This window comes from Pteropus vampyrus, unplaced genomic scaffold (assembly GCF_000151845.1).
Source record: "Pteropus vampyrus isolate Shadow unplaced genomic scaffold, Pvam_2.0 Scaffold139, whole genome shotgun sequence".
NCBI lineage: Eukaryota > Metazoa > Chordata > Mammalia > Chiroptera > Pteropodidae > Pteropus > Pteropus vampyrus.
In genome coordinates this window covers 1234368-1251551 of record NW_011888920.1, presented here as the reverse complement: position 1 = coordinate 1251551, position 17184 = coordinate 1234368, and the positions used below count along the sequence as shown (strand labels likewise).

Genomic DNA, 17184 nt, shown 5'->3' with positions numbered 1-17184 from the left:
AAAATTTCCCCTCAACTGCAAAATCACCATCTTTTAGTAAGCAGAATAATGACCTCTCTACCCTACAAAGATTTCCATGCAACAGTCCCCAGAACCTGTGAATACGTTACCTAAAATGACACATGGAACTTTGCTGATGTGATTAAGGGTAAAGACTCTGAGATGGGAAGATTATTCTGGATTATCTGGATGGGCCTAGTGTAATCACAGGAAACCTTAAATGTGTAGATCCTTTCCTGTTTGAGATATACAACCATGAAAGAAGGTTAAGAGAAATAACCCATCGTAGGGACTTGATCTGCCTTTATTGACTTTGCAGATGGAGGAAGGGGGCCATGTGCCAAGGAATGCAGTAGCTTTTAGAAACTGGAAATGGCCATTTGCTTATTGCCAACAACAACAAAAAAAGAGAGACCTAAACTTCCAACCACAAAGAAGTGAATTCTGCCAACAACACAGATAAATGAAGAAACAGATCCTCCTCCAGAACCTACAGAAAGGAACACTTGTCTGATGACACCTTAATTTTAACCTAGTGAAATTTATATCAAACTTCTAGCATGCAGATAGATAAAAATATATATAAGGTATTAAAGTAAAATAATAAGATAATAAAATTACTTGTTTTAAGAATCTCACTTCATGATAATTTGTTTCAGGAGTTACAGAAAATGAGTATAGTCATTATCTTTACAGATAACATCTTTTATCACTTAATGTGTGCCAGGCCCATCTCTATATATTTAGCATGTGCATATATTGATCCATTAATTTATTAATCAATCTTTTAATCCTCACAACTATCCTAAAAGGTAGGTACTATTATCATCATTTGTGTAGTGAAAACAGACACAGAGAGTTTAGGAAACTTGCCTAGGTTCATATCGTTAGCAAATGACAGAACTGTAATTCAAATGTAGGCTTTGTGTCTCTAGACTCTAGGCTCTGATTCCTGGGGAACACCAACTCAGTGAGGATCATTTTCCAGGAAATAATAGTCTAGGCTTCTTCAGATAATAATGACTCTTTTATTAAATTATAAATCTCTATCTTCATATTTAATTTAGACTCCAAAAATTCTATTGATTTTCAAATGATGCACATCCTGGGACCAAGTTTAACATGAATTGTCCCAATTTTATTAGCTTAATTTCAATTTTACCTAAATATAAATTATGCTTTCATTAGTCGTAAACCTAGATTTTCTGAGAAATATTCTCCACACTCTTTTGAAACTCTCATTTATCTTTGGCAAAATATTGAACATCCGAGTTTTCTATTTATATAATACTTCTTTACTATTAATTCAGGCAAATTATTAATTAAATGTGGGCCTATTATGTACTCAATATTGTAGGTAACAAATATGAAAGACGCGTATAGGGTATAGCCTTGGACTTCATAATCTGTAAAGGTTTAAGCAAATAAGACATTCACATCAAAGTTAATTTTTATGAAATTCTCAGCTTGCAGTAATTTCCCCATCAGGATCAAGATTATTTGAATATTTCATAGTTTAAAACTGAACTAACTCGAAGTCAGTTCATTTATTACAATTTGCCCTATATTTCTTTTCTCAACTTTTGAAGCAAAATTTATGTAATCTAGGATTGAAAGAGTTACATTGTTGAAAACACACACATACACACATACAAACATACACAAGCACATAACACAGCATATATATATATATATATATATATATATATATATATATATATATATATATATATATACATTCCCCTTACATTCACTTCATATACTTAAGCCTTCCCCCTTCAGTGGCCCACAAATATATTCAGGGAAAACCTGATTTGTACACTTAACACATATATGCAAATATTCAAAGCAAGATTTCTTTCAAATACCTAGGATGGCAAGTCTCAATTACCTTTTAGGACTGGCCCTTTTTAACTAGGGAAATAACCCTGAATAAACCTCTTAATAAGTATTGTAATGCCTCAGAAAAACAGAAAGAATAAGTGTAACACAGAAATCCACTAAGTTCTGCCTCTTCCGCTTTGAGAGGACCACATCCATTGGCTTACTGAGCCAGCAGAATTTCTCTTTTTGTATCTTTTGCAGATTACCTATCTCGAGCATCCTGGATCTGTTTATCCCTTCCAGTCTTTACTATCCAGTTTTTCTCACCTGCAGTTCCAATTTATAATTCAGCTAATTGGTCATAGTCCCTTTCCACCAAGAGCTCAAGAGGAAATAAAAAAGAGTCACTCTGTCTCCCCAAGACAGAACACGTATATGAAAAGTTTGTTTTCTAAAGGAGATTTGCAATAAAGAAGAAAGAAAATTAAGGCTCTAATATAAATGTTCTTCTGAACATCAGAAAAGACATTTGGAAGGCACTAGACACTCATAATAGGGGGGTTCCTCTGAAGATACATGTTTGATCCTAAAGGAGCAACTCTCACTTCAAGTTCACATGCCTTTTCATTCATCTCTTATTCTGAATGTTTACCTCCATTCATGAGAAAAATGTCTATTCCATTTCTTTAGTCATTTCACAGTTTACTGAAGTCTACATCTGGCAACTTTGAGTAGCATTCCAAGAGTTCAGCAAAATAGCCATTGGTTTCTTGTCATCCAAGCCCTATAGCAAGAGGGCAAAGGGCGAGGTGGGACAAAATGAGCCCTGATTCTTTCAGTGATGGTGGAAGTGGATGTCTCAATCCAAGTTCTCTCTGATATTTCCACAAGCGTGAACAATAAACCTATTGATTCCTTTTATGTAGTAAATCTTTCCACCCCTTCTCCCACTAACAGAACAGCCTAAATTCCAGGTAGTCAGATTAAGAGAGGGATATGTTCTTTCTCAGATTCTTCAACATCAACTGAGTGGCCAACAACTCAATTAAATTCCGACATCAATCACACCCCACAGGACAAGGACTGAGTTTCACAAGGCTATTCTCACTTCAGTCACCAGTCATAAGTCCTGAGAGGAGAGCCTCTGTACTTCTGATCAAATGGCTATAAATCAAGGTTCCTATAATCCCCATATCAGGTTCAATAATTTGCTAGAATGATTCATAGAACTCAGGAAAATATTTATGTTTACCAATTTATTTTAAAGATATAAATCAGGAACAGCCAAATAGAAGAAAAACAGGTCATGGTATTGGCTGGGAGAGAGAGGTGCCTAGTTTCCATTTCCTCTCAGGGCGTGCCGCCCTTCCAGCACAATGATGTGTTCACCAATTAGGATGCTCCTCAAATCCCGTTACTTATGGTTTTTTATGGAGATATCATTAAATAGGCATGGTTTAGTAAGTCATTGGACATTGGTGATTGAAATCAATTTCCCGCCCTTTTCCCCTCTCCCCCTCTCCAGAGGTCAGGGAGTGTAGAGTGAGGAGCTGAAAGTTCCAAAACTCTAACCATGGCTTTGTCTTTCTGGCCACCAGCCCCCTTGTAGAACCTAGAGACCCCAGTCACTAGTCATTTCATTACCATGAAAAAGGACTCCCTTATTACTCAGCTGGGACGATTACTGATTTCATCATTCCTTTGGGATAACTCTGTCAATATCAATTTGATTCAGCAAGAAATAGCTTTATGAGAGAGATAGGGAGAAAGAGAGAATGAGAAAAAGAGAAAAATATTATAGAAAAGAGAAAGTAAACTAAGGAAACAACAGATAATAAATAGATATTCGTAATAAAAATGTGAGAGTTGGACAAAAAAAAAAACAGCAACACAGAAAGTGGTTCTACTAGCTAATACATCATTATTATGTTTGACATAGAATATATATATTTTGACAAATATATTTCTGACAAATATATTTTATATATATTTATGTATGTATATAATTTGTAAGTTTTCATTTCATGTTTTTAAGAGTGAAAAGACATTTTTTAAAAGGTAAAAGAAATCACTCAGAATGCTGAACAATATTAGGTAGGTTAAAATAATTTTAGCCTGGTTCATATAGGTAAGTGAAAATAAATAAATATTAATATTTTTGTTGTTTTATTTACATTTGTATAATTAAACCAAATTGTTTGGTTTTACTATGTAAATATAGCATATTATTTTTGCAAGCTGAGTGTTTATGTTTTTATGAAGCAAGTTTGAAAACAAATATCAGTGGGAAACGAAATACTCCATGGAGTTTCTTATAAGTTTCTACACTAAACTGGACAAGGATTCCTCCCTTAGGTAGTAAGAGACTATGTTTCATCTTCATATTTTACCATAATTTATCACGTCACATTAAAAGCCATTTAGAAAGACCTTATAACTTAATTAAATCTGATTGTATCCTCATCTATCCTTATATTTTTTCCAAGGCAATTCCAAATTTATCAGACAGAAAGTTAATCACAGTGACTCATGGCAATTTGAGGAAAAGAAAATCATACAACCACTTTGGTTTAGATGTATTCTCTAAGTTAATTTTATCATTAAAGAAGTATAAAGCTTCAGGAATCCCTAAGAGGACCCTGAGAACCTTTGTTCAGTATCAATTTGATTCAGCATTTAATTCAGCAAGAAGTAGCTTTATGAGAGAGAGAGACAGAGACACAGAGAAAGAGAGAGAGAGAAAGAGGGAAGAAAAAAGGAGGGGGAAGAGAAAGAGAGAGAAAGAGAGAGAGAATGGGAGAGAATAGGAGAGAATGAAAGAAAAAAAAAAGATGATGGAAAAGAAGAAAGTAAATCAAAGAAACCACAGATGCTAAATGTATGTTCAAAATAAAAATGTGGAAGTTGAAGACAAAAAAATAAAGCCAGAAGAGAACTTTTTGTGCTTTATATCAGAGACAGAGATTTGCAGGTTTGCAAGTGAAGGAGGGAGATTAGGAGGTTTGTGGTAAATTGAGAAAGAATTAGACAATGAAAGATTGTTAGAACTTTTGCTAAGGGTTGTTAATTGGATCTCCTCTGACATTCTACAGAGATTTTTAATAAAGCTTTGAGGTACTTTTCAATTATTTTTATTTGCCACACTGGTATTTATTGTACTGCAGTTTTAAGCAGAAACTAAACCATTAAGATGTTTAGTTTTAAACCAGTTGTTGCCCTATTATTATTACATTTTTATCTCCTTACATTATTTTCTTATTATTTTATGGAAAAAATTATTCCCTAGCAACATCTATGTCATAAACTACTTGGGAAAAGAGATTCTAATATCCACAGTGTCTAGCATGAAAACAAGCAAAAATAATTTCTTTCTAAGATATATTATAATAAATTGAACCAGCCATTGATTCACAACTTCAGGATATCAGTTGGTCTCATGTTTTAGGATCTAATCTTATTGCACCTGCTACTTATCTTTGTGTCCTGAAAATATAACTGCAGTTCTTCAAACCAGATATTTATTATCTTTATTATTAGAAGTAATAATAATAATAACTCCATGCAGATATACTTTTGCCCCACATAATTGCATTTGGTTCATACCCCACAGCCCTGTGAAACAGGTTGAGGCATGATAGGTATTATTTCCATTTTACTTTAAGAAAAATGAGGCTCAGAAACAAAAGTCACTTGTTACTGGTCACCTAGAAGAATTGGATTAACACTCAAGTGCTTGCAGTCAAACTTATGTTATTTCTAATGTATCATACTACTTATTATTTTAATAAATCATAATTACTTTAGCTCTTCTAAATTAAAAATCTAAGACAATACATTTTTATTAATACATGTATTTAAAATTAATTTTAGATTGTTTAAAACAATAGTTACAGAATATATTACATATTGTATCCATGTTTCATTACCATACAAAAATTATTGTGCCTATTGTTTAGTTACCCTTTTTCAAATCTACCTCTTCTCCTAGGAAGAAATAAATATATGAATACATTTCTATCAGCAGTGAGATTTAAAAGAATTCATAAAATAAAATGACAAGTTTATAAGCAATATCAGATTCTACCCCAGGTATTCATAGAATTAGTGACAAAAAGGTTAAATTTCAGACCTAACTGCATCTACTGTTTTTCTTTAGTTCAAGATAAATGCTTCCTCATGAAAAGAGTATAGCAACAAGAATCTAGGACAAGTAAGAAGACAACAGGAAGGAAAATTTTCAGCCATAAAAGGCGGCTCAGAGTTCACCATCAATAAAGGATGAGCTTATTCTTCAGCAAGTTCATTCTCAGAGTGACATATGCTAGACTCTCACCTATCCCAAGTAAGAAGAAATACTTTATTCCTTTATCCATAGAGATCTGTTGTCTTTTTCTTTCCCTGTGTTTCTTTAACACAACTGTAAAAGAGTTACCACACACAAAAAAAGTCTTCCTTCACTACACTATCATTTTTTAACTGAAAGTTTAAGAGGGGAAAAAAAACTTTTTTTTAACTCCCAGAAGAGTCCATCAAAGTCAGATTTGGTCAAATATCACCAGAGGCCTCACTGTGTAACTGATTCCAGCAGGAATCTTTGTATGAAGTAGATGAGGGGATGAGCGTCAGAAATAATTTCTAAGTTTTCATGTTCATTTTTTATTAGTTGAATATATAAACCTTGGGGTTTATATATTTAAAGGAGAAGAAAAAAAAAGGAAGATAATGAGGAGAAAACATTCCTTAGAAAATACTTTAACAGGAGAAGAGAAAGAGAAGCATTTTTGGCTTCCCAACTCTAATCCAATCTTACAGGTCCTCATAGGACTAGGTTTTTCATTTATAATAGATAGGAACTACAAAAATACACTTATGAAATTTCACCTTCTAATTGCTTATTTTGAGCTCTTTAGTGTAATTTGAATTCATTCAAAATACACAGCTGGCTTTGTTTTTTGCTATATTTTCTTAATCTGGACTATCAGAATAATCGTTTCCCTTCTCTGCCTCAGGTTAATATTATAGATCTGTTTTGAGATCCTGGAGAGAATCCAGCAGAATGAAAATGTAATTATACTTTACTTAATTTCATGTTTTTCAACAAATAGATGTCCTTATAAGCCTTTAAGCCGGAACAGTGATAATAAAGAATTCACATAACAGCATAAAATCCCTGGTGGCAAACAATGAAGTGAGGTTATTACACTGGAAAGAGAGCAAAAGGAATAAATACCTTTTACCACTTTAAGTTCTGAGAAATCAGGAGCACTGTTGAGTGGCTTAATGGGAATTTAATTTGATTGGGATGCCTGGTGGCCACTGTGAGACTCAGGCACAGGATGATTCAGAGTAAACGGCTAATGAAAACTTTGAAAATGGAAGAATTACTGTTCTCTTTAGTTCCTACTTTGTATTCAGCCTCTTTTGGGGTTCTGTCCAACCCACAAGCATTCATTTCTTTATCTATCATAATTCTGAATTATTACTTAGTTCATTCTATAAGTATTAGTATAGGAAATACTGAGAGTCAGACACTATTCTAGAAGCAGAGGGTGCAAAGATGAGAAAAAGCCAGGGTTTTTTCTTCAGTCTGCTTAAAATCTAGTAAGGGAATCATCCAGATTCACTATGATTTGATATATGCTTTAATAGAGTTTAACACTAGGTGATATAGGTTCCCTTAGAGGGTTATCTCTCAGCCACTGGGAGAGAAAGAAGGCTTTCAAATAGGAACTCACATCTGAGCCGAATCCTGAGGGATAGGTAGTAATTCAGTAAATCAGGCAAATGAAGGAAAGAGGAAGTACCAGGCATAGAGACAACAAAAGTAACTATGTGAGGAGAAGAATGCGTTAACTAACCTTGTTGTGGTAATCATTTCACAATATATACATATGTCAAATCATTGCATTGTACACTTTAAATTTACACTGTTATTTGTCAATTATATTTCAATAAAACTAGAAAAAAATAATAAAAAGAAAAGTAAAGCCAGAAATCTGCAAGAGATGTGCAGTTCCTTATCAGATCATCTTTCCTTAATTTTGCATTATTTTTAAAGAAAACGAAAGTACTATTTCAGTGGTGGAGCCTATCGGAGTTGATCAGCCTTACTTTGACAATGGGTGTTCTGAGAAGAAAGAATGGCTTGCAACAGAGGAAGAAAAGTGAGAGGTAGCAAAGCTTGCTGAAATTAATACTAGTGAAGATACAAATAATAGCTTGCATGCAGTGAATATACTCCATTGTTTAAATGCTGTAGTTACATTAAAATAAGTAGCTTCAATAAGCTCCAGTATCACTGAAGCGTAGAAACCAAGTGCATAATGTGTCATGGGAAGAGACCAAGAGATAGTGGAGCATCAGACCATGCAGAGACCTTATCTCAGGGACAATAATAAGCTATCGAAGAGGAATGTGAAAAAACTTTTATTTTCAAATACTCTATATCCAGCACATTTGGGTATGCAGTATGTCCATTTCTTTGTCTTCTTCATTGTTTTTCATTGGTGTCTTGTAGTTTTCTGAGTACAGGTATTTTACCTCTTGGTAAAATTAATTCCTAGTTATATTATTATTTTTAATATAATTGTAAATGGAATTATTTGTTTTCTTAATTTTTCTTTATGATATTTTCTTATTAGAGCATAGAGATACAACAGATTTATGAATATTAATTTTGTATCCTGCAATATTACTAAATTTATTTATTCTAATAGTTTCATGGGGGAATCTTTAGGGTTTTCTATATATAATATCGTGTCACTTGCAAAGAGTGACAGTGTTACTTCTTCCTTTCCAATTTAGGTGTCTTTTATGTCTTTTTCTTATCTCATTGCTGCGGCTAGGACTTCCAGTCTATGTCGAATAAAAGTGATAGTGGGTATCCTTGTCTTATTCCTAATCATGGAGAAAAAGTTTTCAACTTTTCACCTTTGAATATAATGTTAGCTGTGCATATGTCATATATGGCCTTTATTATGTTGAGGTGTATTATCTCTATACCTACTTCGTTGAGAGTGTTTATCATAAATCAATATTGAATTTTGTCAAATGCTTTTTTTCTGTCTGTTGAGGTGATCATAATTTTTATTCTCCATTTTGTTTATGTGGTGTATCATGTTGATTGATTTGCGGATATTGAACCCACTTTACACCCCTGGAATAAATCCCATTTGATCACAGTGTGTGATCTTTTTATGTATTGCTGAATTCAGTTTTCTGGTATTTTCTTGAGAATTTTTGCATCTATATTCATCATGGGCCTGTAATTTTCTGTTTTTTGTGGTGTGACAAGTCATGATATGAGTATTCTGGCCTTTTAGAATGAGTTTGGAATCTTTCCCTTTTCAATATTTTGAGAAGGATAGGTTATTAATTCTTTGAATGTTTGGTAGAATTAACCTGTGAAGCTGTCTGGTCAAGGATTTTTTTGTTGCTGTTGGGAATTTTTTTATTATTGATTTAATTTTGTTACTAGTTATTAGTCTGTTCAGTTTTTCTGTTTCTTCCTGATTTGGTCTTGAAATATTGTATATTTCTAGAAATATATCCATTTCTTCTAGGTTATCCAATTTGCAGGTGTATAATTGTTCATAGTATTTTCTTATAATTCTTTGTACTTCTGTGGTGTTGGTTGTCATTCCCACTTTCATTTGTGATTTTTTTTTTTTTTAATTTGGGCTCCTCTTTTTTTCTTGATGAATCTGGCTTATAGTTATCAATTGTATTTGTCTTTTCAATGTTAATTTTTTTGATCTTTTCTTTTGTTTTTAGTCTATTATATTTATTTCTATTCTGATTTTTATTATTTTCTTCCTTCTTCTCACTTTGGGCTTTGTTTATTCTTCTTTTTCTAGTTCCTTTAGGTACAGTGTTAAATAGTTTGAGATGCTTTTTAAATTTCTGTAAGTAGGCCTGTATTGCTATGAATTTCCCTTTTAGAACTGCTTTTGCTGTATTTTATACATTTTGACTCATTATATTTCCATTTTCCCTTGTCTCAAGATATCTTTTGATTTCCTTCTTGATTTTTTGATAACCTATTGATTATTTAGTAGCATGTTTAGCTTCTATGGGTTTGTGTTTTATTTTTTGCAATTGATTTGTAGTTTTATACCTGTAGTATCATAAAAGATGTTTGATATTATTTCAGTCTTCTTAATTTAGAGAGACTTTTTTTCTGGCCTAACATGTGGTCTGTCCTGGAAAATGTTTCATGTGCATTTGAATGTGTATTCTGCTGGTTTGGGGTGAAATGTTCTATAAATATCTATTAAGTATATTTTATCTAATGTGTCATTTAAGGCCAGTGTTTCCTTGTTGATTTTCTGTCTGGACGATCTATCTATCGATCTAAATGGGGTGTTATACTCCCCTGCTATTATAGTAATACTGTCAATCTCTCCCTTTATGACTGTCAATATTTGATATATGTCTTTAGGTGCTCCTACGTTGTGTGCATAGCTGTTTACAAGAGTTTATATCCTCTTGTTGGATTGATTCTTTCTTTTATTATTAAATGATCTTCTTTGTCTCGTTATATTCTTTGTTTTAGAATTTACTTTTTCTGATATAAGTATTGCTATCCCTTCATTTTTTTTATTTCTATTTGAATAAAATATTTTTCTAACCCTTCACTTTCAGCCCGTGTGTCATTTGATCTGAAGTGAGTCTCTTGTAGGTTGCATATGTGTGGGTCGTTTTTTATTTTATCCATTCATTCACTCTATGTCTTTTTATGGGCGCATTTAGTCCATTTATACTTAATTATTGCTAGGTATGTAATTTTGACCATTTTATTAATTATTTTCTGATTATTTTTGTAGTTATCTGTTTCTTCTTTTGCTCTCTCCTCTTGTACACTGTTAACTTTCTACAGTGGTATTTTGGGGGGATTCCTTTTCTTTATTTTTTGTGTATGTATTATAAGTTTTTGGTTTGTAGTTACCATAAGATTCATATATAACGAGATATGTTTATAGCATTCTATTTTCATTTGATAGTCTCAAGTTCCAACAAATTCTAAAAGCACTACATTTTTTACTCATCTCCATCTCTTTGTCTTTGACATCATATTTTACATTTTCTGTGCATGTGTGTATGTGTATCCTTAAATTATTATTTTATTTATACATGATCTTACTACTTTTGTCTTTTAACCTTCATATTAGCTTTATAATTGGCTAATCCACTACATTTACTAAATATTTGTCTTTATTAGTGAGATTTTTTTCTTTCATACATCTTCTTATGTTTAGATTTAGCCTTTTATTTTCTGCTTAAAGAAGTCACTCTGGCCTGAAAAATTTCTGTTGGAAAACTTCTATTTTCTTCACAAGATTTAGGAAGTTTTCTGCTATTATTTCTTTATGTAGATTTTAAAGAAGTCACTCTGGCCTGAAAAATTTCTGTTGGAAAACTTCTATTTTCTTCACAAGATTTAGGAAGTTTTCTGCTATTATTTCTTTAAGTGGATTTTATTTCCCTTTCTCTCTTCTCCGTCTGGGACCTCTGTGAGGCAAATACTAAATATTGGTACACTTGATGTTGTCCCTGAAGTTCCTTAAACTATCCTTCTTTTTATTTATTTTTTCTCTTTGCTGTTCCAGTTAGCTGATTTCCACTACTTTGTCTTCCTGATCACTGATTCACTCTTCTGAATCATCTAATATGCTATCGATTCTCTCTATCGATAGTTTGTTTGTTTGTTTTGCAAAACATGAAAAGTGCTGACAAGAGCGACATAAACAAATTGTTTGTCATTATTAAGAGTCTATTTGAAGTTAATAATGATGAATTTACAGCAGGAGTAATACAGATAAACTAGCTTAATGCTTATAAAAGATAAACAATTGCACATACAGATCCTGGTTGAAGCCCTAAGGGGAAATGAGATTAATTGGGGAATGTGTGTATCCCAGCATGTATTAGAAAAATTCCGGGAAAGGGAAATGTATCTCCTTTTATAGGAGCATCTTTTCTCTTAAGTCCTCATGATTCCATAAGAAGAGCCTGCCCCAGCCATTGTCTTCAGCCAGATTGCAGAGGCAAGGGAAGAATAAAGTTCCCTATATTAGGAGACAGGTAAGCTTTGTTATTACTGAAAATGAAAGCATGAGATGGAAAACCATACTTTTTAAATTAAGGGTTAAAAAATATAAATTTTTTATATTGTATTGAATTTAACTGTAAAATACAAATTCCAATAAGAAACATGTTCTTAACATACCTTGAAAGCTGGGCTATGCTTTTGCCTTTTTCTTATTTGAAACACTTACCCAGAATTGAAAAGATACACTGTCCCTGAGATGAACTAAGTTCAAGGACAAGTAAAAACTAAAAACATAAAGCATTATACAATTTTAAAGTATACCACTTTTAGTTTAAATTCATTTTCTATTTATCTTATTATAACACAAATAGATTAAAAATGCTTAATCTGTCTTTAATCTTTGACAATGATGAAAGAGCCCTGAAAAATGTAGTGTATTTTGATTGTGATAACCTTTGTTATTCATTTATTAATGTGATTAATTCTATGTCATCTAAGATTGCTAGAGTATAAGACAAAGAATGGAAAATTTACTTGTATAGTATATTTAGAAATAATACATTTAATTAACCCAAACTCATTAATAGAACAGATCACATCATATTTATGAAACTCATTAGTGTCTATACTGTATTTCACTAAAATAACAAGATAAGATTTCTCAGAACTATGACCCAGTGTGATAGAGGCTTGCCTTTTGCCTCTTTAGAGAGATATAATCTCGAGTCTTCTTTTTACTAGTAGAAAAATACATGTAATTAAGCATTTTTATACTTGATATTTTTATCTGGTGGAAAATGCAAATTCTATGCACAAATTAGAACATTTTGAAAGCAATTTTGAAATACAAATATCAACTATAATATTTTAAATACAAATATCAACTACTAGGCTGAATAATGTCCCCCCACCAAAAAAAAAACAGTCTACATCCTAATCACTAGAACCTGTGAATATGTTACCTTATGTGGCAAAAGGAACTTAACAGCTATGATTAAGAGTCTTGAGATGGGGAGATTAGCTAGGATTTTCCAGGTGGACCTAATGATGTAATCACATGGTTCCTTATAAGATGGAAGCAAGAGTGTCCAAAGTAGAGAAGATGAAATGACAAGGGAAGCATTGGGAAAGAGAGAGAATTGAAGATGATGCTATGTTTCTGGCATTGAAGATGAAGGATGGGGCCAGGAGCCAAGGCATGTAGGTGTTCTTTAGAAAATGGAAAAGACAAAGCAACAGATTTTCCCCTAAAGCCTCTAAGAGGAACCAGCCTTGATAATACCATGTCTTTAGATCAGTGAGACTGATTTCTACTTCTGACCTTCAGAAGTATAAGAAGATAAAACTATTGTTTTAAGCCACTAAGTTTGTAGTAATTTATTACAACAACAATAGAAAACTTATATAACCACCGTTTCATATTTCCCTCCCAATCACATACTCAGATCTATGAAAACTTGTAGTTATGATCTACTTTCAGAAAAATATCTTCCTTACTCAGGAGAGGTATAAATGAACTAGTTAACAATGGTGAAATCAGTTCACCTGCCAAAGCCTCATGGTGCTGTGGTATATATAAAGAAATAGAATACAGAAGCCATATTTGCAGATGCACATAATTTTATAGAAAATAGCCTCTTAAAAGACCCTGGCCATGTCACCTTAGAAAGTCGTCTGAGTACAAACATATTTGTAGCCTCTAATTTTCATTTTCCATACCTTAGTATTTTCCTAAATTAAGTTCCCTTAAAACAAGGCATATGCCTAGACTTCATTAAATCTCATAGACACAATATCTGCTTCCTGACACCTGCCAGGCTTCCTGCCGCTTAACTGGACCATAAATTCCTCAATGCCTCAATGAATATAGATCTGTAGAGCAGTGGAACTGATTATAGAATTTAAAAACCTGGTTTTAAGGTCTAACTTTGCTACTGCACTTGGGCAAGTCTCTTAATCTCTCTGAGCTTTAGTTTCCATCATCTCCAGAACAAGATTGATAATGCCATATTTCAGAAAAAAATATGAAAATTAAATGAGATAATAGGTGACTGAACAACACGTAATCATTGTACTTAATAACATCATAAATTATGCTATGTAAATGATGTTATACATTTATCTAGCTTTACATTTCATGTAATTACATTACATGTTATTCCATCATCATAGCACCTCTGAGATGTCAGTAAGTGAATTTAACTGCTTTCTAGACTTAGCAGTGAAAAAACTGAAGTTCAAGAGACTGTTTTGTTCAAATGCTAACAAATGGCAAAGCAGAGACTTGATCAAGGTCTTCCGACTCCAAATCCTATGATTTCTTCCCCTAAGGGCTGGGATAGAACTTTCTCCAAATAAAAAGAAAGCAGAAAATCTCCCTAAAGTATAATAATATTCTGTGATGATACAACAGCATTTTAAAATTGAGACTAAGAAATGAGATCTGCATGCAGCACTCTACTGAACAAGGATGTGTGTGTATAGAATTGAGCGGGAGGGTGGGGCACATATAAAACAAGACGTGATTGAAATGTGTGATTGAAATACCTAGCAGTAAGCCTATCACAATAGAGCCTCCATAAAAAAAAAAAAAAAAAAAATTGCTTACTGAAAGAAAAAATAAAGATATGTCAGAAGTTGCATCTGTCACATTGAAGCCTCTGCCCTGGAAAACAGTTCACTGTCCTATAGTCACAATAACATCTTTGCTTCTGCAATATTTTTAGTATTTCTAGGTTTTAATTTGAAATGGATTTTAAATTTAGTTTAACATGGTACTGAACACCTAATTAATGCTTAAAGTACTTCAGTTTAGATCAGAATGAAGGTTAACTACTAATAATATTTAAGTATTATTTACGGCAATACTTCAAAAATGAGCTTTCTAATGGGTTTACGTAAATATTTGGAAGAGCTTCATTATCTTTACAAATATGAATGGAGGCTGAAGAAGTAATTCTACTTTCTCAGTAGGCATTCATATCTAATAATGTAGGTGGTAAGTAGAATCCATTTGGAAAAAAACAGTTTCGTGCTCTTTTTGTAATGCAAGTTTTCTTTTTTGCTAATTCATCAGAGATTAGCCACTGAAACAGAAAACAAATTGTAACATTGGGTCCTTTTCTTTGTTGTTCTTGCCTGTTTCTTTTTATAGATGTACAGAAGGTATTCGATTGAGATGTGCATTTTCAAAATGCTTGTTAACATGGAAACCAGCTGCTTTGGAACTTCTTTAATTCCTAACAATGCCATCATAATAATTACTACTAGCAATCATAACTATTTTTAATTGTTTATTAATCTAAAGTCTTTATAACAAGTTCTGGAAATAAAATAAAAATGAGGATACTAGATGTTGTTTATGTCTTCACAACTAGTATACAGAACTGATGAGAGTAAGGACCAGGGCTTTTTTATTTCTCTTTCTATATTCAGAGCCTTCTGTCAGGTACACTAAATTTTTTATAAGGAACATATCCACAAACTTTAAATGATAATAGTAATGACCCACTGGCTGATATCCCACTAGTGCCCATCAGTATGGTTTGAACAGTTTATGGACACATCCATTCAGCTTGATCAGTGCCATGATTTTAAGTTGTTAAGATATTTTTAATATCATTTATGTCTACATAAAAGTACTGTAAAAATTCAGTGATGTAATATATGTAAAATATAAAAGATTGAATATGTGTTAATAATAATGATGGTGCTAATGGTGGGGATGATAATTAAGCTGAGAAAAATGAACGTAAAAGGCACAATTACTGATCAAGTAGCATGTAATAGCCAAGTAAATAAAACAATAAGTTCTTAGAAGTTCAAAAAAAAAAAATAGAAATTGGTGGACTTATTCTGAACCAAGATTTATAAAATATATAACATTTGAAGAGGCCTCTGAAGAACTAGTATGGCATAGTCGACATGGAGGAAAAATAATTGACGTTTACAGATCCAATTACATAGCCATTTAATTTTTATATTAAATGATGGAACAGTGAAGTAAAATGTCTTAACTTTCTTAAAAACAGTAAATATTGGGAGTATTCAGAAATATAATAATATAAATTATTTCAAAGGTAAAATACTTACTATGTCTTAATTAGTTTATTCTACCCCAAAAGTTTTTATATATTTTTTACTATATTGGTATCCTACAGAAATGGAAAAATTAAAAATTAAAAGTGGGTATAAATCTTACCAATATTTATCAAATATGCTTAATAAACATAAAGAAATTAAAAAACTAACCTTTAATATTTTAAGGATTCAAAATTCAAAACTGAAGAAAACAACTATTATTGCTGTAAATAGAGACTATACAACAAAAAGGACAAATATTAACACAATGTTGACTGCATAAAATAACACCATATTGCTGGAATTATATCATGTGTAGATGTGATATGTATGACAATAATATAATGAAACATGGAGACAAAATGGAACTAGTTTAGAACTATATTTTACCCAAATCAGGTTAATATTTTTTTTTTTTAGGGGAGGCTACGCTACTCTTGCTTGATCTCATAGATTGCAAGGACCTTGTCAGTTTACAATTTTTTTATTTTTTACACCTACAGCACCTAGTCTTCCTAGGTGGTCTCCCATCCAAGTACTAACCAGGCCTGACCCTGCTTAGCTTCCAAGATCAGATGGATCGGGCTTGTTAAGGGTAGCATGGCCGTAGACCAGGTTAGTATTAACTTAAAGTAGATTGCGCTAAATTAAAATGCATACTGTAATCCCTACAGAAACAACTAAGAAAATTATTTAAAAATACAATAAAAATTTAATTACATGAGACATTAAAAATATGTCTCTTTAACATAAATAAGGCACTAAAGAAGATCAAAGGAAAAAATACATAAGATGCATGAAAAATAAATAGCAAAATGGTAAATATAAATCTAACCACAGCAAAAATTATGTGTATAAATGCACTAAATCAAATCAAAAGAAAGAGATTGTCAGACTAGATATTTTTTTATAAACCCAAAATATGTTATCTGCACAAGACACAATTTAGATTAACCATACACAAAAATAGGTTGAAAGTTAAGAGGGATGGAAAATATATACCATGCAAATGATAACCTTAACCGAAGAGAAATGGCTATATTTTTAACATAAAAAGATAGATTTCAAGATAAGAAATATGAGTAGAGTCAAAAATATTGCTTAATGATAAGAGTCAATTCATCAGGAATATAGCAATTATAAACATATATGCACCTAACAACAGAGCCCCAAAATACATGAAGTAAAAGCTGACAAAATTGAAAAAGAAAAATATACAACACAACAAT

General features: G+C 32.1%; 1 pseudogene; it reads right to left on the bottom strand.

The window, feature by feature from the left end:
* Positions 1 to 16449: 16449 nt before the first annotated feature.
* Positions 16450 to 16567, bottom strand: LOC111744703 (annotated as a pseudogene).
* Between the last annotated feature and the right edge of the window lie 617 nt (positions 16568 to 17184).